The sequence below is a fragment of the Monodon monoceros genome, unplaced genomic scaffold, assembly GCF_005190385.1.
Source record: "Monodon monoceros isolate NGI ecotype Baffin Bay Population unplaced genomic scaffold, NGI_Narwhal_1 Super_Scaffold_14, whole genome shotgun sequence".
Classification (NCBI taxonomy): Eukaryota; Metazoa; Chordata; class Mammalia; order Artiodactyla; family Monodontidae; genus Monodon; species Monodon monoceros.
Window position 1 is genome coordinate 60,453,965 of NW_021703770.1, and position 23,195 is coordinate 60,477,159.

General features: G+C 36.8%; 1 protein-coding gene across 3 annotated transcripts in view; it reads left to right on the plus strand.

The window, feature by feature from the left end:
* Positions 1-23,195, plus strand: part of EYA1 (EYA transcriptional coactivator and phosphatase 1) — a 324,046-nt gene that overhangs the window by 12,367 nt on the left and 288,484 nt on the right. The gene's annotated exons all lie outside the window — the stretch shown is intronic.

The following is a 23,195-nucleotide window of genomic DNA, read 5'->3' on the forward strand; positions in this document are numbered from 1 at the left end:
CTTTAGTATTACTTAATTATACCAATACGCTTAACAAAATTTTTAGACTTACATTTTCCTTTGCCTCAGGGAAAACATAGATTTGTCTCGTGAAACTTGAAATTAATGTCTAAGTTTGGATTGTTTTGTATGTATTTGTTTTGATGTATACGTGTGTGTGTGTGTGTGCGCATGTATCTTTAAAATGTGTGATGAAAAAGCAAAATAAAACAAAATGTGTGGGTGGTGTGGTAGTTTCACCGTTTGATAAACTCTTGAGCGGGCTTTAAATTAAGGAGAACCTGAGGTTTTATTTTGTTTGTTTATCTTGTGAGCACAAGAGAAAGGGTTCAGAAATGTTCCTCAAGTTCATATCGGGAAGAAAAAAAGTTTCCTTTGGCTCATAAACAAATATTCCCAATAAGAGTTCATCTTATAAATAGCCTTTGTTTCGAACTTAAAAAAGTCAACGGATTTTAATTTTTAAAAAGCCTATTTCAGTAAGTTACAGTTGTTTCCTTGGAAAATTTCCATAGCAGTATTTGGGGTGGCACTTTGTGACTTTGCCTTTAAAGGTCTCTCATCAGTTAAGATGCTTTTAGACCTGTGGTTTTGTAGCTCAGCTTTGTTCACCATAGAATTATTACAAACCGGAAGTGTGATCTTTAGTAATGACATTGTGGTTCCTGTAAATGTGTGTTTTACAAGACCTTCTGGTGGTTATGTAATAGGCAGTAACTGCTAATGGATTAGGATTTTAATAACAAAGGGTCACGTGCTATCAAGGCGCTTCTGCAGTCATACTGTGTGCAGTTACAGAGTGTATTTCATGGCTCTCCTAAATCATCTTGTGAGGTAATTCACATAAAGCATTTCGGGATCATTGTGTGTGGTGTAGCTTTCACCCTAAACAGGAAAAGCACCCTTAACACGTTTAAGTTGTTTGTTTGGCCTTTTAAACTTATGTTATGGGCCTGTGATAGTCGATGTTCTTATTATATGAAGAATAGTTTCGGAGTGCCTATAAAATAAGTGAAAAATAAATGCACGAATAACTTACTGTTTTCTGCCCCTTGTGTGTAACTTTGCTCCCAACGTTCATGCAAGTTGCAGCGTTGGCGAATCACTAACAGGTTTAACAATCTCTGCCAATAAATGCTGCAGAAATTCTTTTGAGGTTTTGATATTCTGCCAGTTCTCATTTAAAACTTAAGAAATTAACTAAGATTTGAGACAAATAAGAAAAACAGGTAAAGAATAGAATGATTAAAATTTTTGTACCTGTCCTAACAAAATGGTGTTTATTGGGCCATCTCATTCCATATCATTTGGAGGTGTTTTGAAACATGAAGAGTGAAGCAGTTTTATTCTTGAAAGATACTTGGCTGCCTCAGAAGTAGAAAGCTAGGGAGTGATGTTTCTCAAGGGCAAACAGTGTGTGGCATTGGAGAAGCCGTTTCCGGGCATTTTGGCCCCTGCCTACTCAACCACGAAGGGCAAGCAGTCTTTTCAGAGGTCCCTATGTGTTGGGCCCCAGGTGGGCTCCTCCAGGCTCACTTTCTTTGGCTCTCAGGTTTCCCCTTTTCTTAGGAAGGTGCGGAAACAGGCTTAAGATGGGAAGAGGGCCTAGAACTTAGCTGAAAGCAATAAGGTAACTCAAGAAACTGAAGGAGTTTTGAAAATTTATTTTTTTATTGAAGTATAGTTGATTTACAATGTTCTGTTAATTTCTGCTGTACAGCAAAGTGACTCAGTTATACGCATATATGCACTCTTTTTTATATTCTTTTCCATTATGGTTTATCCCCGGATATTGAATATAGTTCCCTGTGCTATACAGTAGGACCTTGTTTATCCATTCTATGTGTAGTAGTTAGCCCCAAACTCCCAATCCATCCCTCCCCCACCTCCACTCCCCCTTGGCAACCACAAGTCTGTTCTCTATGTCTGTAAATCTGTTTCTGTTTCGTAGATAGGTTCATTTGTGTCATATTTTAAATTCCACATATAAGTGATATCATACGGTATCTGTCTTTCTCTTTCTGACTTACTTCACTTAGTGTGATAATCTCTGGGTCCATCCACGTTGCTGCAAGTGGCATTATTTCGTTCTTTTTTTATGGCTGAGTAGTATTTCACTGTATATATGTACCCCATCTCCTTTATCCATTCATCTGTCAATGGACATTTAGGTTGTTTCTGTGTGTTGGCTATTGTAAATAGTGCTGCTATGAACTTTGGGGTGCATGTATCTTTTCGAATTAGAGTTTTTGTCTTTTCCAGATATCTGCCCAGAAGTGGGAGTGCTGGATCATATGGTAGCTCTACTTTTAGTTTTCTGAGGAACCTCTATACTGTTTTCCATAGTGGCTGTATCAACTTATATTCCCACCAGCAATGTAGGAGGGGTCTCTTTTCTCCACACCCTCTCCAGCATTTATTGTTTGTAGATTTTTTAATGATGGCCATTCTGACCAGTGTGAGGTGGTACTGCATTGTAGTTTTGATTTACATTTTTCTAATAATTAGCAATGTTGAGCATCTTTTCATGTGCCTGTTGTCCATCTGTATGTCGTCTTTGAAGAAATGTCTATTTAGGTCTTCTGCCCATTTTTCAGTTGGGTTGTCTGTTTTTTTTGTTGTTGTTGAAGGAAACTAAAGGATTAAAAGGAGACTTGGTGCCAGAAGTTCTTGTACTTCCCAACGTGACTTGCACTGTCCCTTGTTTGCCACATTCATCTTTCAAAGTTTTGCTTAAAAAAGTCAATATATTCAGAGTAAACACAAGAGTATACTGTACCCCCCAATATTCCTAGGATGTAGCCTCCTGACTGTAGTGGCACTTTGGAAATACATCTTTCATGTGACCAGAGACCAGGGGCAGAGGTGAAGTAGCTTCTCATTTTGATCCTAAAGAGATACAGTCCTGGGCAAAACATTTAAATCAGAAATTCCACCTTTCTTATTCTAGAATTTTCTGCTTGTGTGTTTTCTGCATCTAGAAAGAAGTAGCTCATGAGATTTTGTAGGTTTTGTCGACTCTTCAACTTGCCTCATGAGGACAAAAAGGAGAGGAGGACATTTGTGGGGCTTTACATCATTTGGGTGATAATTCTAGCCACTCCAGTATCCCCTCTTGAGGAGTCCCATTTGGATAAGCACGGCCCCATTCTCTCTCCGTAGGTCCATGGTTGGCCTCTCCGAGGTAGACACCTCTGAAACACAGACATCAAAGGGCCAGGCTATAGCTGCATCTTTCAGTTTCTTTAGTTTATGAGGATTTCTACAGGGAAATTATGTCAAGATAAGAAAAGCATTTACGAACTCTTTTTAAAAAAGTGAAGTAAAAAATAAATCACTATCTTTTCCTTAGAAGCTGTGAGCTCTGCAGTTACCTAAACCTTGTGTCTGATTTAGATGGAATCCTGGTATCATGAAAACTACGTTTTAGATATGGAATACGAAGACTGGGTTTTAATTTTTACTAATTGTATGATCTGGGGTGGATTTCCAAGCATCAGTCTCTTCAACTAGAAAACAGAGATGATAATATTTACCTTCTCTTATTTAAAATTATAATTTTGTAGGTCAAGTGGGGTCATGTATTTAAAAGTTCTTTGATAACTGAAAAGTACAATACACCTCTCATGCACTTTTATTGTAAATATCGCTAAAAAAGTGTGGTCATGGATAAAAAGTTATCTGGCCGCCTTCAAGTCCACAATAAAAAATTTTGAATGCAACCATTATACCAGTGCCAGGTATTATAAACACCAACACTACATATGTTTGTTTATGTTGTTAGCTGTCGAGGGAATCAGGTCTCCTGAGACTCTAAAGGAGCTTTTTATTATAAATGGTAGATTGTTAATTTACTTTTATTACAAAAATTTCAGATGGTGATATTTTAGAGCTTTTTGGAATAATTATATGTTTGGGCTCCATTGTATTCTCAAAACTGCATCTTCTTTAGATTATGGTAAATTTGAAATGCTAACAGCAGTTTTTGCTGAGATGCTGGGTTTTGCAAGAAAACCATGAACTAAAATATGTATGTACCTTATTTCTATGTTTGGACATTCTAAAAAGGCAAAGTGACTTTTAACCAAAATGGTAAAGTTAAATATGTATTTTATGAACAGAGAGAAGAACAGTGTTAAGCAGAGATTTCTAAAAGTATATATATATATGTACATTACATCTGTATAAGTCAGATTAACTGGGAAATTATAAATTAGGTCAAGATTACATTTATTCACCTTTATCATGAGTGAGATATTTTACGTAAGTGAAAGTTTTAGATAAATTAAAAAATATAGAATTCAGTAGTTTTCAGTTTCCTTTTTAAAATCAAGAGCGTCTTATTGGAAGCCTGTGTTAGTTCCATCAGGCTGCTGTAACAAAGTACAATAAACTGGATGGCTTAAAACAACAGACATTTATTGTCTCACAGTTCCAGAGGCTAGAAGTCCAAAATCAAGGTGTTGGCAGGGCTTCCTCTGAAAGCTGTTGAAGAATTCTTCCTTGCTGCTTCTTAACTTCCAGACCTCTATAACAATCCTTGGCATTCCTTGGCTTGCAGCTCCTGCGCTTTGATCTCTGCCATGTTGTCACATGGCATTCTCCCCCTTACCTCTGTCTCTCCTCCTCTTCTTGTAAGGACATTAGTTATATTGGTTTAAGGACCAACCTAATGACCTCATCTTAACTTGATAGCATCTGCAGAGACCCTTTTTCCAAATAAGGTCACATTCACAGGTACCAAGGATTAGGGCTTCAACCTGTATTTTTCGGAGGGGGTGGGGGGGGGATACAATTCAACCCATAACAAAGCCCAAGAAGAATGTGAGGCTTCAGACCTTATCTGTTTGCCTACCCATCCCACTTCCCTCCACCTTAGCACTTTGAATAACTCTAGTTTATTTGGTGGAATTCCCATGGGCTGGTTTAAGCAAACAAAAGAAAAGTCTTAAGAAAAACTTAAACAAAAGGAAAGTCTTAAGAAAGGAAATTCAAGCAATTTTCTTTCCATTTTTCTCTGCATATGTTTTTCAGTCCTCTTTTTCTTTGCAGACTGGCTTTTGTACTCCCCTTGTGTAGCGTTGGCTGCCTGCTGACCATGGTTTACATGTTACTGAACCATCCACCATGCAGAAAGAAAGACTGCTTGGTGCTGCATGAGTCATGATTCTGTGGCTGATGCCCAGAGAAGGAACTGAGCAGACCATCCAATAGGTGCCCACCATGAACCTTCAAGAAACCCCCAGTTTGTACTCAGGGAGGCACTGGTATGAAACCACAGTTTTAGTCCTATCACATCATCTTACAGATTTAGCCTTTGATGTACCATCACCTACATGCTAATAATCATTTTGATGGAAATATCTACTGGTGAATATATATATATGGAAATATCTACTGGTGAATATATATATATATAAAATTCTTTCCTGATGATGTAAGTTCTTTGTTACAACTATCACTTATAAGTTGGATCCCTAATAAGTTAGTTTCTCTTCTCACTTGATCTGACAGAAGCGGTGCTTTGCATTTTCAGCCCCAGGCAGTAAAGCCTAGAACTGGGGCTAAACTGGCTATGATGGGTGCACAGCAAGTAGATGCTAACTTGAAAATGGAAGGCAGTTGGGCCTAGTGAAGAAAACCTTGACTTGGAATCAGAATACCGAGTTTTGAGCCACAGCTTACTGACTAAGTCACCTTGGGAAAGTTATTTTAACTTCTAAGCCTCAATTTTGTTTTTATAATTACAGATAATTAGATCTACATTGCTGGGTCTCTGTGACGAAGAAATAAGATATCCTATGCCAAAGCACTTTGTAAACTATAAAGCAATATATACGGCCACTAGTATCAAGCCCTGTGGGGCATCTTTTTGGAAAGGGCAGGACACTTTGTGTCAGACATATCTGCTTCAGTCTTTGCCCTGCACTTGGGCAAGTTTTTAAACCTCTCTCAGCCTCAGTTCCTCCTCATTTGTAAAGAAGGGATAAGAGTACCTTCTTATAGGATTAGAAATAGCATATGAACGACAGCTAGTGAATAAGAACACAGTTTTTGGAGCCTGACTCCCTGGGTTCAGATTTGAGCTATGATACTCACTGGCTGTGTGATGTCGGGCACGTCTGTGTGCCTCACTGGGGCCATTTTCCTTGTCTGTAGACGGGGATGATGGTAATGACTTAGGTCGTAGGGTGGCTGACACGATTGAATGAGGTTATATGTGTGAGAGTACTTAGAATGGTGCCTGACATACAGGAAATGCTGTCTTAGCATTTGTTGATGTTACTAATCTTATCTCCACCATGCCAGGCACACAAATAGTAAGTGCTTTAAAAATGCTCATTGTTGTTTAACTAAAATGGATTTGACTAGGGGGATGAGATACTATTTCTTAACTGAATTGTAATGGACCCACATTCACACGGTTAAGGTGAGATGATGTCTTGGGATGTCAGACCATGCTGGAAGGAATAAGACAGTACTTCCCTTTGCATGGGCAAGGCTGGTTTGGGCCCATTAAAAGAGCCCAGGTTGGAATGCGATCTGAGAGTTTAGAAGAGACTGGCTGTTAAATTTCAAATTGGGTACCAGGCTGTATTACCAGTTGGGTATTTTAGGTGAAGAATAAAACCTAGACAGGAAAATTGCTCCAGAGCCAGGACGGTGACTTGTTTATATTTCTAAGCCAAACACAATGTCAAGCCCTTTACGGGCACTCTGTAAACGTTTGTTTATCTGAGGTGACCGGCATCTTGTGTCCTGGGATAGCTCACTTGGTCCCTATGCATCAAACAAATAGAGTGTGACAAGGATGAAAATTGCTTGTGGCTGATGCTGGAAAAAAAGGAGAAAGGGGCTCTAACCATTTAGACTCACTGCCTCTGACCTTCCTCTGACCTGCACTCTTAAACATGCAGGGGGCTGAGAGCTCAGTGACCATGGTGCTTGGAACCGGATGTATGAGCAGAGCAGTTAGCAGTGATGGCATTTGCATCTCTCTTTCTGAGGCAAAGGCACAGACTTTGGGATCTCTGGGTTTTTTTGTTTGTTTGTTTTGTTTTGTTTTGTTTTGGAAGTAGGAAGGGCAGCTTAAGTACTTAAAAGAAAAATAAAACCACTTTCTGGTCTAGAGCTGTGATGTTGAAAATTTACCAAAAGTGTGGGCTAGAATAAGAAATCGATTTCTTTTTTAAGAAATTGAAGTCTAGTTGATTTACAATATTGTGTTAGTTTCAGGTGTACAGCAAAAGTGATTCAGTTATACATTTTATGTATATATCTATTTTTTTCTTTCAAGTCTATTCCATTATAGCTTATAACAGGATATTGAATATAGTTCCCTGTGTTATACAGTAAATCCTTGTTGTTTGCTCTATATATAGTAGTGTGCATCTGTTAATTCCCTACTCCCAATTTATCCCTCCCTGCCTCCTCTTTGGTGACCATAAGTTTGTTTTCTAAGTCTGTGAGTCTGTTTCTGTTTCGTAAATGAGTTCATTTGTAGTATATTTTAGATTCCACATATAAGTGATATCATATAATATTTGTCTTTCTCTGAGAAAGCCATTTCACTGTAGTGAAAATACAATAAACTTTTTCTTTAAAGGATCAGATAGATATTTTGGGCTTTACAGGCTAGAAGATCTCTATGGCATGTGTTGTGATGTGAAAGTATTGACAATACAGAACAGAGCCCCAGGACGATATTAATGCCTGCAGATAAATGGAGGATCCCCGCCTTTGTTCCCATTAGCACTTGCAGGTCAGTCTACCATTGCACTCCCACCTCCGTCAAGGTTTCTCATTTTATTTCTATCAGGCTTGCTCCATCATCCTGGATTTGACTTATTTCTGCCCTTTGAGCCTCATTTTCTTCATTTATAAAATGAAGAACTGAGGAGAAGTTCTCTTCTGGTTCTAACAAAGTGTGAATCCATTCATGTTCCTATGGTACTGGATAATCAAAGTTAATAAAGTTTATGCATCACAAAATAAATATGTATTTGTTGCCAAGGGATGGGCAGGAGGACCCATCAGGACACGGAGCAACTTTGCAAACCCAACAAGTGCTCAGTTTGATGATCCAATACCACAGTTCCAGGATTGCATTTGAACCCTCATATGACGCATCTTCACATTTCTAAGGTCTCCTGATCATTTCTTTTGCAATCTCCTTCATCCCTCAGTCAATGAATATTTTTATTTGTAGAGCCCATAGGATATTTTTATATTGGCACTGATGTTGTGATAAGGGTTCTTTGATGTCCACATTTCTTCTGTACATATATAATTTTGTTTATATGTAATATCAACTATGTTTCTATGATTAATTTTAAAAGGTGCTTGGAATACATAAAGAAGCACTCCTACATTTTGTATCACCTTCCTGAATGTGTTTGTAGTGATCTAAAAATATGTTTACAGTACTCCTCCCTTTAAGACATGGAGTCTCTTGATGATGAACTCCTTGAGATGAATCCCTCCCCTTGGGTATGGTCTGGACTTAGTCACTCACTTCTAATAAGTAGAAACGAGAGCAGAAGTGGTGTGCCACTGTAGGTACTAGGTCATGAAAGCCACTGTGGCTTCCTCCTTGCTCTCTCTTGGATCACTCACTCTGGGGGGAAGCCAGCTACCATGTTGTGAGGACATTCAAGCAGCCTGTGGAGAGGCCTGTGTGCCAGGCTCTGAAGCCTTCTCCTTCCTCTCTCCATGTGAGGGAGTCTTCTTGGAGGTGAATCCTCCAGCCTCAGTCCAGCCTTCAGATGAAGCAACCCCAGCAGACAGCTAAGGTACATCCTCATGAGAGCCCTGATATCCAGTAACACTTAGATAAACTGCTTCCAGATTTCTGACTCTCAGAAATTGTGTGAGATAATAAATACATGTTATTTTGAGATGCTAAGTTTTGGGGTAATTTTGTTACACAGCTGTAGATAACTAATACAGTGATCTCATCAACCTATTTTTGCATTAAAATTATCTCTACTCAGTATTTATATAAATATCATATAAATATAATTAATACAACTCTAATTTTTCCTATTGCATTTCATTTGCAACCTGGGGACATCCAGATGTCGATTTATTTATCTTTTCTGTTCCCCCAAACAGAAGTTTTTCTTCTTCACACAATAAATGCTTTGAACTGCTAATTAGCATATATTTTATTCTATCTTAAATTGTCCACACTTATCTACAAATCTGCTTGCCTTCTAGACTGTGAGTTTTCTGAGGGCAGAGAATATGAGAGAGGAATAATCACCCTCCCTCTGACATTCAGCCCTCTCTATTTTGCACATTGTAGATGCAAAAAATCTTTGGTTGAATGAATGAATGAATGAATATAATTGCTATGTAAAAGGAGAGAAATATTCACATATGCTAGTTTGGCCACTTTGCTACACGTGGCTCCAGGGAACCAAGCATCTTTGGAAACATACCAGAATCAGGCTCAGAGCTTTTCCTGCTCTATTAGGTTTCATGAAAGTAGAGGTCCACTGAAAGCAAACATCACTGCTGTGAAACCTCATTAGTTGGACCTCCATTAATGGAAAATTTCTGATAATTTAAGCAGAGAATGAAGTAAATTCTTACATATGTTCTTTTATGAAAATAGGATTATAAAAGAAAATAACAATATAGATTCATTTTAACTGTATGTGAATATAGGAAAGTAGGTGGGCAAAATAACCTGACAATCACATACCAAAAATTTCACGTGCTTTTTGCAAATAAATCTTATTCATGGGCTTCCCTGGTGGCGCAGTGGTTGAGAGTCTGCCTGCCAATGCAGGGGACACGGGTTCGTGCCCCGGTCCGGAAAGATCCCACATGCCGCAGAGCGGCTGGGCCCGTGAGCCATGGCCGTTGAGCCTGCACATCCGGAGCCTGTGCGCCACAACGGGAGAGGCCACAACAGTGAGAGGCCCACATACCGCAAAAAAAAAAAAAAAAAATCTTATTCATTGAAGAAATCTTTCCAAAGTGCTGTTCTTGGTTAAACTAGTTCAATTAATGTTTATATTTCAAAGGAATTCTTGAAATTTCTTTGCGAGTTCTCCCAAATTCAAACTTAACATAAATCAGATTAACAGTGTCTTGTTTTTAAAATTTTTGATTCTTGCAACGCTATGAACGTGTACTCCCATCTCACATCAATAAGGCAATAACTGAGCTTATGTTCTTATCAGTTCAAGTCAGTGGATACCTGTGAGGTACAGGAGGGAGCATGGACTTGGCAGGCAGCTGGAGGCTGGGGCTGAAGTTCTAGCTGGAGTGTGTGCAAATCTCTCTGATCATTTCTAGCCAGGGTCTTCATCTCTAAAATGGGATATTTCAGTCCTGTGTATCTCAGAATTGTTGTGAGGACCAAAAGGAGAACAGGCGTGCCTTTATTAAGCAATATATGTACACATGTTATGTGTTTATCAGAAAACAATAAATACATCTGTCTTCTTCCAGGTAGTGTTTAAAAAAAATAATCCTGTGTCCTTTTCAACAATTCTCCCTTCTTTTTATAAGAGAAAGGAAAAATGAGAAGTTTTTTTTTTAATTACTGATTTTATTTCATTTTGAAATATGGTGTGGTATAATATAAGGGGACACAAGAGATAATAGCTAATGGGCTGTGCAGATACTGAAATGGATGGCTGTTCATTCACTAGTTCTTGTTTTTACTTAAATACTGTATAAACTAAAATTCCTTTTAGGAATCCTAAAATGTATTGAAATTTATTTTGATGTCTAGAAATTCTCAAATGTTTTATTATGTCAAACATCATTTGGCAAGGTATATAGTATATGCTTATTTATTTCTTTAATGAGGCTGTTGTATTTCTTTCAAAGGATAGCCATCTCGAATGTTTTTCAAGAATAAAATTTTATGCTTTGGGCAACCACATATTAACCTTAATATCAGTCATGTTTTACAAGGAAAGAAAAGATAAATGCTAGATTGTTTATGATTAAAGTGATATGTTATTTAAAATTGCATTTCTAATTTCTATTTAAATAAAAGAAATAGATTTTCTTGGCTTAGGAAATAATGATCAGATACACATTTTAGTTTTTTTAACCTTGGTGTTTACGTTAGTGATTTTTAGTTGACGTGTCCATCGAAGATTCTCTGAAACATTTAAAAAACATACGTTTACCTGACCTTATCTGGTAGGCTGGGAGGGTTAACTTTAAAAACTTCAAAAATATTTTGTTTTCAGGTGTGTGAAATTATATGCCCTGAAAAATGTTCATAATTAGTTAGTTATGCCTGCATTTAACCACTTGTATTCTCAAAATAGGAAACTGTTGGTGGCAAAATGGAACCCAGGCAACTTAAAATAGTTTCATCCATGGAGTTGACTTTTATTAAAGTTCACATTAGACACCGGAATTAGTTGTTTGCTAAGATGCCAAATTATTTTGGAAAAAAAAGACTCATCATTTACTATGGACTAAAAATCAGATCTATATTTTAATTTAATCAATTAGCATTTCATTTTGTCTTTTGAAAAATGGTTATCTTTTGGGGCTTCCCTGGTGGCACAGTGGTTGCGAGTCCGCCTGCCGATGCAGGGGACACGGGGTCGTGCCCCGGTCCGGGAAGGTCCCACATGCCGTGGAGCGGCTGGGCCCGTGAGCCGTGGCCGCTGAGCCTGCGCGTCAGGAGCCTGTGCTCCGCAAGGGGAGAAGCCACAACAGTGACAGGCCCGCCTACCGCAAAAAAAAAAAAAAAAAGGTTATCTTTCTGTTTGCCCTAGGGTAGTTTTTTAAATACAGTGACTGATTTCAATCAAAATTGACGCACCCTTTATTTATATATTTTAAATTCAAACTGTGAGTCAGGCTACCATCTTAAAACAATAGAGCTGCCAAAAATTTTCAAATGAACGTGTGATCTATCTGTGATATTGAATGGGGACTGTAATTCACAGAACCATCTGCAATGGCAGCAAGGAGAGTACTGGGCTAATTCATACGTGGCCATGAGTCTATGGTGAACTTCTTCATTACCTGCAGCATTAGAGTCCTTTGAAGTCTGTCTTAACTTGTTGGGACAAAGGTGATCCGCTGCAATTTTAACTGAAAATAGTGGCTTTTACCTATACTGCCAATAAGAGTTGAATAGATTTTGGTATTACTTTGGAAGACCAGGCTTGAAAATCTTACAGTGTTCTCGCCTACCTTGAAAAATGAGAAAAGATAGTATAATATGAAGGGCATTTGGAAAAAAATAAAGTTTATAATCCTATAGTTCAGTGAAAAGTTTTAAAATTGTAAATGTATTCCGCATTTATATTATAAAATATTACATATTAAATTGAGATTTTGTTCTGAGTCCTTTTAAGTTGTTGCCAAAAAAGTTGTTTGCATTGGTAGCTAAATTCTCCATACATTGTAATTTTTGAGTCATTGAACCAATGATAGTCCTTAAACACTACAAGTTACAGGAAAAGATGAAATGGGCTGATTTTCTTGGGAGGCATCAGCTTTAGGTCCTTGGAGATATGCAGTGCCTGACTATTACTAAAAAGAATAAATAACGTTTATTAAGCACTTACTATGTAGCACTGCTATTCTAAGCATGTCACACATATAGCCTTAGCTCATTACTACTTGGTGATAATCTGTTGAAGACTCGTGCATGGGAACAAGGTAGAACTGGATTACCTCTAAAATCCCTTTCACCACTGAGATTTAGTGAATCCATGATTTATTACCTAGTGCTTAATGAAAGAGAGGAAGTAGGGCTGTAAGGATCAAGGTTGTTTTTCCATATTCAAGTAGGCAAAATGCATAATGCTCTCTGTGTTCCTTTGGGGTTAACATATAATTTTGAAGAAAATGTGCTATATTTTTCCAGAAAGGTTCACACAAAGCACATACAGATTAGAAATACTTCTGCTCTTTCTTGCCATTTTTTAAGCCCTCTGTGAGTTCCAAAATATAGGAATTATTCCTTTATTTTTTTATAATATCTAACAAAATTACGTATTGACCCATGATTAAGTAGTATAAGCTTTAGATGGTTATAATTTAACTCAGAGTAATAAACTTGTTCCTATTCTTTTCTTTTCCCTTTTCTTTTTCCTTTCTTTTTTAACAGAAGTTCAGATCAATAGTTACAAATCTGACCTTAAAAAGCAAAATCTAACTAATAACTTGTTGAATAAGTAATAATAACCTTTGAAAATATGTGCAGCCTTGAAAGAAAAGTATAACAGGGCTTTATTGTGAAATGTTTAGAAAACACAAAGCTTAGATTTTGATGGTTTAAAAAACTATGTTGAGACCGTATTTCCCCCCATCTAAAGTTTTACAGAAGTAAAGGAATTCTGCAATGATTTCTCCAGTTAATAAATGCCTGCTTTTTCATGCATTCTACTTTTATAAATTTCTGCAGGGGATGTACTGACAAATCTTCGTTTTGCTTTGAACAGTCTTTGAACTTTTCTTGTTTCTTTATATATACATGAATCGCTTTCCATATGTAGTTCCAAATCTAAAAAAAAAATTAGTCTATGAGTATTTTTAGTTAAATTAGAATAAAATTCACAAATATGATCATCTTATTAGCCTCAATTCCATTTTACTGAAATGTGTGTGATATTGAGCACAGATTTGGGATATATGACTGAAGGCATCATATTCAGCCATTTTTATAGTTTTTTTTCTCATTGTTGAGACTGTTTCCATCTATTATTAATTATACTATATACACATTTTTTTCTTTGCTTCAACTCCAAGTAATGCTGGCTTAATTTGAGTTAAAATAAATTTTTTTTTTTTTTTAAAGAGGGGACCCAAGTATAAGTTTGGGGGAATAATTAATCTATTATGTCCGGTCTCATGATAAATATTTTTTTAAAACTTTTGCAAATGTAGTTACATGTTGAGATTAATGGAACTTTGGGAACCAGGATATATTTGTAACTAACTACACATACAGCTAACTGTAATAACTTATGTACATTTTAGAATGATGTGCGGGTTTTTTTTTGTTTTTTTGTTTTTTTTCCGGTACGCGGGCCTCTCACTGTTTTGGCCTCTCCCGTTGCGGAGCACAGGCTCCGGACGCGCAGGCTCAGCGGCCATGGCTCACGGGCCCAGCCGCTCCGCGGCATGTGGGATCTTCCCGGGCCGGGGCACGAACCCGTGTCCCCTGCATCGGCAGGCAGACTCTCAACCACTGCGCCAACAGGGAAGCCCCCTGATGTGCGTTTTTTAGTGAATTTCTTTAAAATTCTTGAAAATACCGTACTTGGGGTTCATTTATCTTATATGTATATACTTTGGGATCTAAAAAAAAAAAAAAAATGTTCCCAGCTTCAGTCTCTATTTCTAATCTTCATTACCTCTTTGATAGAATTAGCACAAATTGACTAGGAACTAGATTCAGCTTACTCAAGCTGAACTCTGGCCTGAGGGTGTGGAAGTGAGGAAAGGAAGCTTTTCTTCATCTCTTTCTCTGAGGTGTGGTTCTGTTTACTTTGGAAAGAAAAGATACAAGCATCTCCTAAAGTGGATTAGACATGGCAAGACAAGATGATACATTTGCACTATAAACTCTCAAGCAGCTGTGAGAAGGCCTTATGTGTGAAATTTCTTACCTTCTTAAAAATCTTGATAGTTGTAGCTAAGCTCTTAACAGTCAAAAACAAACTGCCAACGAGGTTTATTTTCTTTTTTGCTGAGTTTTCTGGGCCATTGTTCCGCTTGAGGGGCCCTGTTTGTTAGTTTTGGCTCAGGGACTTCTCTTCCTTCAGGATAAGCTCTCCTAAGGCACTTGTACAAGTCGGTACTCAGGGGCTGCTTCACAGTTTATTCACGGCCCGCTAAAGCACCATTCAACTGCATGACTTCCTGTCTCAGAGGAGGGGTGGCCGACTAGGGGTTTTGTATCTGTAATGTAAAAATATAGTGGATTTTGTGGAAAACTGGGACATTTTTGTTTGTTCTCATAAAAGATTCCTGCTGGAAGTTTTATTTTAAAGTTGGCTTTTAGCCTTTTTTTTTTTTTTTTGCTATGACTTGGATCCTGATCTGATTTTCTGCTTTTACGGCCCTTTTTGAAAAATTTAAAATATTTAATTCAACATTAACTGTGCTTACAAGCTACATAGCAGAATAAAATCACATTACAAACATTGTAGTATTAGATTTTATCACCATTTATTTCTTCTAGCCTGTCCAGGGATTTCTTCATGTTCAGTAGAACTAATTTGCAGTCAGACATTGAGGTCTTCTAGAAGGCCAGCAGGCTCCAGAAATTAATTTATCCAAATAACCGATCCCTCCTAGGCCAACCATAGAGGGACACCAAAATGGCCTAAGAAGGCAGAGCCTCCTTTTGAAGTCTGGAATGTTTTGACTGACTTGAAACAGGCGGCTGGAATGAAAGGATAATTTTCAGTGACCCAGGGGATTTTTTTGCCATTTTCAAATATTAGGTAAAACAAAGAGAAATTGCTTGCTCTAATTTAGAAAGACTTAGTAATCAGGAAGGCAACCAGACTGAGAATAAAGTTCCAAGGTATATATAGCAGAAGCTTATTTACTAAGCTTAGATTGCTGGCAAAAATCAAAATTATTATACCCTTAAAAAAACCTTACAGGGGATATATTTTAGTCAAACAGCTGCATTTTCATCACCTATACCTGCATTATTTTCTTAGTATTAAAAAAAAGAGAAGGCTAACTGCTTTGATTTATTGCCATCTAAAATATTTCTATATTACAATCTTAATTTTATTAAACAAACAGGAGGTTATAATTTAAAATGGTCTACTCAACTAAATGGGTTTACTAGAAACACTGAGTAGATATTTCATATTTGTCAAATTTTCAAAACATTAGTAGATTTTAAGGCCATTAATCCTTTAAAGCAAACTGTAACATGAGCTGAAGCATAGGAGTATCCAGGTGTAACAAACGTTTTTTGATGACCAGGTCAGAGGGGTAGATCAAAGTAATTTTGAAGAGATTCCTTGGTTATACTATACATAAATATTTATTGTTGCAGAAGAAAAAATACCTTTTCTCATTTTGGTGAAAAAAATGAATTAAAAGTAGGGATTGGTGGCCAAATAACTGCATATTAAGGTAGAAATAGGAAATGCTTCTTTTTACACAATACGTTCCATGTCCCCGATAACGCAGTAATGTACTTAATGTATAGCATTATTTAGGAAAAAAGGATTAGGTAATATTTATTTAAGAGTTCTGGCTATGAGTAGATGCCAACCGACTTTATGGATTTAGGCTTTATTTTACAGCTTGGGAGAATTACAGAGCAATTTAGGTACTGATGTGGCCACAAGGATGCCAATCCTGTTGCTGGCACTCGGTCATTCTTAAACTGGTGAAGTATGTCTTAAATCAATTTAAATGAAAAATAAATAGTAATTTTATTGATTTTGATTTGTTCTCGGGCTTGTTTGCTAGTTTTGAATTGGGGTGATTGGAGCTCAACATTTGCTTTACTGAAGTTGTCAGACCTTTTTTCTCTAAGTTGCATCGTTTTGTACCAGTTTTCCATTTGATTGGCCGCCCTTGCAAAGCCAAAGTACATGATAAATATAAGAAAATTCTCTGAAAGCAGAGTGTTCTAATGGGAGGTGACATTCACATTATTCTTGGGTGTTACAGAGAGAAAATAGTATTGCCATTCACCTTTATATCATCTTCAAGTTTTTCTTTTGGCTACTGAAATTCTGAGTAAAAAAAAAAAAAGTCAGCTCTTTAATAAGTTGTGAGAAATAGCCTTTGGAGAAGAAGGTAATTGAGAAGTTTAAGTAATGATTGACTGGGGCCAGCAATGTTGATGAATTTAGGTAGAAGGGAAATTAAGCTATCTTTGGTAATAAGAACCAAGACTCTATGTAAGTACATGGCAGAGATTGGAGAAACGTGTGCAGAGGAAAATGTAGGCGGAAAATTAGGGGGTAATAGTTGCTTATACCAGTGGACTACATAGAAGAATGTCTACTAGCCCTTGAGTCATGGGAAGAAAATAGAATGTCTGATTTTTAATTTCATCCTTTTAAAAAACATATATTTATTTTGTGTGGGTTTTATATATAATATATTAGTAAAGCACTGTTTGAATATAATGTATAGATATGTGTTGCTCATTTTTTTTTTTTTTTTTTTTTACTAATGAGGAATTAAAAAACATTTGGAAATGGTTAGTTTCAATAATAGTTAGCTTTATATTCATTATCCCACATATTTTCCATTAGGAATCAGCGATTGTATGTGTTGATCAGGAATTTAAGTAATTGAAATATGAAAATCCTTCATACTCATGGTTAATAAATGCATATAAATATTTTCATTTTGGAGATGACTATTTGGTATTTTTCTCTGTGTTCTGAACAACATCTCTCAATGGGGCTTAGCCATATTTTATCTTTAAAAGGTAATACTATTTCTTTACCTAAAATCACTGTAATGTGAATGTGTATCATTACATAAATATTACCTTATGTTGACATATAATAATGAGGAACCCTAGGTAAAAGGTAGCTGATTCTTTCTTTGAGGTTATGCTAATTGACTTCATAATAACTTTATTTTTCTCAGTACTATTCACAGGTTTATCATTTCTTTCTGTTTGAAATTACTGTAACTTTGACTTCTGGATAATTAACACTACAGTTACTTGGTAATAAAAGACTTAGTGAGGATTGAGTGCTCTTTTTTCTAAATACTTAGATTTCCATGCAGGAGAAGAGTTCATCTTAGTAGGTTTAACTGTAGGTGACAGAGGATAATGAGTTCAATTTTGGGCAGTTTGAGAGGTTTTGCAGATCTGCAGGTGATTTGTGTAGACAGTTGAAAATTTGGATGTGGGTTTCTAGAGTGGATTGGCCTAAAAGTATAGGCTTGGGGCCATCAGCAAGTGGATGATTCTGAAGCCATTATGTGAGGTAACAGAGGAAAAGTGTGTTGAGGAAGAAAAGGACCAAACAAGAGAAGATTTAAGGGGATATTAGAGCCAGGGAGAGGACAAAGATCCAGGTATGAAGTCTGAGGTACGGTTGGAGAGGTACATGAACCAGAGATAGAGAGACAACTTGCAGGAGAGGAACGGTCAGTGGTGCCAGGTTCCTCTGAGGGATTAAGATGCGTAAGTACTGAAAGGTAAACAGTGGACAGTAAGCCACTAGTCCTAGCAGTTTGATGGGATAGTGATGGGTGGAATCCAGATTACTTGTGTTGATAAGTAAATGGGAACTGAGATATTGAGATTCAACTACCCTTTCGAGCAGTTTGGCTGAGTTGGGAGAGTTAGAGAGTTAAGCAGAGGGAGATGGACTGCAGGAGGATTTTCAGAGGAGAAAGGACTTTCCCATGCAGGAGAAGTCCATGGAAAGCCCATCCTTCCTCTTCTGATCCTAAACTCCCTGCAGTGTTGCTGTGTCTCTATAGGTCTCTATAGGTCCCTCCTCTCCAGAGAGCATGACATCGTAGGACATGGGAGAAGCACTTAAAAAAGCTATATTTTTGGCCATAGGATATTTATATTTGCATAGTAGCAAATAACGATTTATGTGTTACTGGCTGAGGATCAACCTGTACTAACCGTCGTGGTTTTAAAAGCTATATTTTCCCTTGCTTCATGCATTCTGTGCCCACTTCTCTGCCTGGCAGAAGCCTCCTCCTCCTATTTCGAAGTCAAAGGCCAACCCCTATGTGAAGTCTGCTTTGGTAACTTCAACTAGTTGGATTCTCTCTTCTGTGATCCTTTAAGAGCTCCACTGTGGCTCTTAGTAAGTTGATTTACAACTAGCTATTTACACATCTCTCTTCCAATGAACTGTGAATTCTCAGAGGAGCACCTGTCCTGTCTCTTAATCACTAGCCTATCACGTTGCCTAGCGCTTAGTGGCTACTCAGTCAACTTTGCTTGAATGAATGAATGGATAAGGGAGGACATGAGAAAAGACAAACGGTAAGTGTTGGGAGAGGCACCAAAAAAAAACTGACTTTGTGACTATTGGTTATTTATACTCATTATACTCATCTGTGTGTAACTAGCTAATGGCCAGCTTGAGCTATAAAGAGTGGCTAATTATTACAGTTAATCGAGATTATGTTTTACATCTTGGTCCCTGTTTATTTAAAGTAGGAACATACTTAATTTATTAATCTCAGCCTTTTGAAAAGATGTGTTTGTGTAGGTTTTATACTGTACGTAATATGTCAAATAGAGATATACTTAGTTTATTATATTCATCATTAGTTGCCAAGTATGAGAAAATAAATTAATTTCAAAAGGAAGTTTGAATTGCAAACTGTCCTGTTGGGAGTATTTAGAGTATACAATTATAGTTTTAATAGAGACTATAATGCTCAGTAGACAACTGTTGAAAAGTTTTGTTTGCTTTTAATTGTTTTCTTTACATTTGCTACCACTGCATAAGAATCGTCAAAGTTAGTAGAATGCAAATTAATGTATAAAAAAGGCTTGAGTTAAGAAATGCTTTACATAACTTTCTGTTTCCCATCATTTATTCTAATAATTCTAGACTTGGCAATTTTCTGTCATGGTAGTGTCCTGGTATAAACTGTATCAGTAGTCAAAATGTGCTATCACATAATTAATTAACTTATTCTTTTGACGTTCAGATTCAACTTGATTGTGAGCTTGTGGTTAACTGCATACTTTTACAGAGCCAGCAACTGAACACTTTATTTATTTTAAAAGGATAAATGAGATTAACTTCTCTTAGATTTAGGATTGAGAAATTGGGAAGGAGAGGATTGGTGAGGGAGAGCATGGCTTTCAGGTCATGTGACTTGGGTTCTCATTTGGCCATTGTCACTGACTGGCTTTGTGATCCACATCACATTATTTACCTGGCCTTCCTTGTCTGAAAAATTAGCTAGTAAAATGTCATGGAGTTGCAAGAAATACATGATAGAGTGGTTGGCGTATGGTAGCTACTCAACTAACATTTGTTGGTCTCTCTCTTTCTTCCAAGACAATTTTGTTCCGCTTTCTTTTACTAGACACCAAAAATATGTACCTCATTGTTCTTTTTTACCTTGCTGCCAGAAAGGAGGATCAGTGGCAAGTACATTGAAAATGAAATTTCCTCATACAAAAAAAACCTAAAAATAAAACGAATCACCTCGATCACCTCCTATTGAAAAATAACCATTGATAGTATCAGATATGTATCATTCCAGACTTTTCTTGATGCATATGTGCATAAAACAAACCTTTCTTCAATGCTATTATTCCTCCACATAAGGTCAACATTTTATAATTCATACAATAAATTATTTATTTTAGAAACTACCTTCATGCTAAGAGAAGAGGACAAAAATTAGCCCACTTCCTCTTTCTCATCTGACAGTTTTTGTTAGCTATTCTTTTGACATTGTCAAGGTTTATAACATTCTGTTATGAAAATCCTAATAGTTGTTTAATCTTAAGTACTGAATACTGTCTGCTATTTCAGTGAATCTAGTATTTGTCATTCTTTTTTGTTTGTTTTGAAATTTTTAGTAGAGTGATTTTTCAAGAAGACTTCATGGGGTGCTATGTTCCCTGATTTTGTGCTCTCTGCACATTGCAATCACGGTCTTTTCTCATAGCTGTGAAATAGTTGGTTTCCTTACTCAGCTGGGACCATATCCGATTTTGGCTTCTTATTGCATACATCTGGTAGTAATGCTAGAATATAGTAGGTACTCAAAAGATGTTTAGTTAAATGAAGAATAGCTCAACAAATTAATTCAGTCTGCATGGGGTCGTGTTGAAGGTTTCTCAATAGGAAATTTACACTCTCAGTTTCTTTAGCACCATGAATCTGGCTTTTATGGACAGGGTAGTTTAAAGAGACTAAGTGAAAAGACTCCTTTGGAGATGCCTACAGTAGTAGGTGAGATATGAAGATGAATTCAACATCCTCTTCAAAGATGTCAAAGCAGTTAGAATGAAAAGAAAGGAAGAGTTGGAAGAAATAATGCAAAGAAAGAATGACAGATCTCAATGACTGATTAATGGGATGTCTTTACCAATGTGGTTCTTCAGCCTGGGAAGCCCTTCTTCTCCTTTTCACATATTTACATTTAAATATTTATGTTCAATTCAAAACCTGTCATCTGTCAGTTTATGCCACAATAATGTCGCATAACAAACAAACCCAACATCTCCATGGCTTATGACAGCAGACATGTATTCTGCTGCCAACAGTCTACAGGTTGGCTGTGTTTGGCTGATCTAGGCTGGGCTCAGCTGGGCAGCTCTGTTTCAGACTGTCGGTTGGCTGTGTTTGCTTTAGAGTTTGTTTTGGTCAGATTTGCTCCATAAGTCTCTTATCTCACTGGGTCTAATGACTACCTGAAACAGCACAAGTGTGAAAGCAAGCATGCTTAAAGATTTTACTAGTGTCACATCTACTCACATCCTATGGGTCGAAGAAAGTCACATGCTCAAGCCCAACTTTAATAAAACAATACCATATTTTATTATAGATTAAAATAATAAATTATTGTGGGATGGTAAGATAGTGTATAGTTACAGGACAACAATCCAAAATATAATGCCCCTTATCTGTGATTCTCTCAGCTAGGAACACTGTGTTTTGGTTCTGAATTCTTGTGGCACTTTCTTTGTTAATAGCACGTTCTTCTTTGTACTGTTAAAGTGTTAATACTTTAAACCAGAAAGTGATTCATTATCTTTAAGGACAATGACATTGTACTCTCCAGTGGAGCAGATGCAAGTGTATGGTAAAAATGCTGTGTATTTAAACCTTCTCTAAGTATAATTTTGAAATAAAAAATGGCATTCTGTTTGTGTACAATTATAGCATATTTGTAGACATATCCTTAATGAAACACATAGAGGTATTTTCTTTCTACATTCTGTTGACCCACATTGGCTAAGATGCTGTTGAGCTTTATATCTGAGGTAATGGAAGTCGAAACGCATTGAAGTTCACTCAGAAAGGAGCATGTGTAGTCCAGTGCCAAATAATTAGTTTCCTCTGTTTAAGAAATTCAAAAATTCTTTTCTAGACAGATAAGATATTTTGGAGTTTCTTCCTACATTAGCATACTTTACAAAGTAGCTTTGTTAAGCGACAAACTGTCTACTTCTTTCTGTATGAAGGTAGTTTCTAAAATAAATAATTTATTGCATAAATTATAAAAAGTTGACCTTATGTGGAGGAATAATAGCAGTTATTTTTTTAATAAAATATTTACAAAGTTGTGTGATTTAGGCTACTTCCAGCAAAATGATATATTTGCTTACTTTAAGAAGTCAGGCAAAACAGTCTATTATGAGAAATATGGTATAGTAATATATTTTGGCCACCTCGGTAGGTACCGTAGAATAAGGGTGACAAAGTATATTTTCTCTGGATAACCCGAAACAGTGCCCTTTTGAAAAATCAGTTTGTTCTGGTGAGTTCTGTATGTTTATAGTGTCACTGAAGACCCAAGGAAGAGTTTGGATAATAAGTTTTTCTGTTTGATGAAGAGAGATGTGAGTCCAAACAAAGGAGAAAGTGCAAAGCAGAAGCACAGAGACATAGGTCACCCTACTTGGGCACCATGACGTGTAGGGTCCTTTAGGCAGAGCATCATGTTTAAACACAACAAACCACGATCAGATTCATTGACAAAGTTGGCTAGAGATGCATAAGAATATAGTGAATTCATATTTTATCATTCTATTTTAACTTAAAAGACATAAGGTATACTTATTTGTCAATGTTTTGATATTAAGCTAAGGCTTTTCCTTTGAGGATGGACTCAGGTTTGGAATTCAGAATCGTGTTTTCTTGCTCCCTTCCCACACAATGAATATATATTCTTATTTCTTCTCTCTGTACAAAAGACAGCTCACTATACACACTGGTCTGCACCTTGCTTTTTGCATTTACTGTATCTTGGAAATCATTCCATATCAGTACACAGAGCGCTGCTTTATTCCTTTTACAGATTCATAGTATTCTATTGAATGGCTATGCCATTATGATGGACATTTGGAGGTTTTCTAATTCTTCTTACTATTACAAGCAATGCTGTGTGAATAATGATCTTAGAAACATGTCATATTGCATGTGCACGATTATATATGTAGGATAAATTCCCAGGAGTGGGATTGCTGGATCAGAGAGCATATGCATTTGTAATTTTTATAGCCACTGTTGGATTGCCCTCAGTAGGTA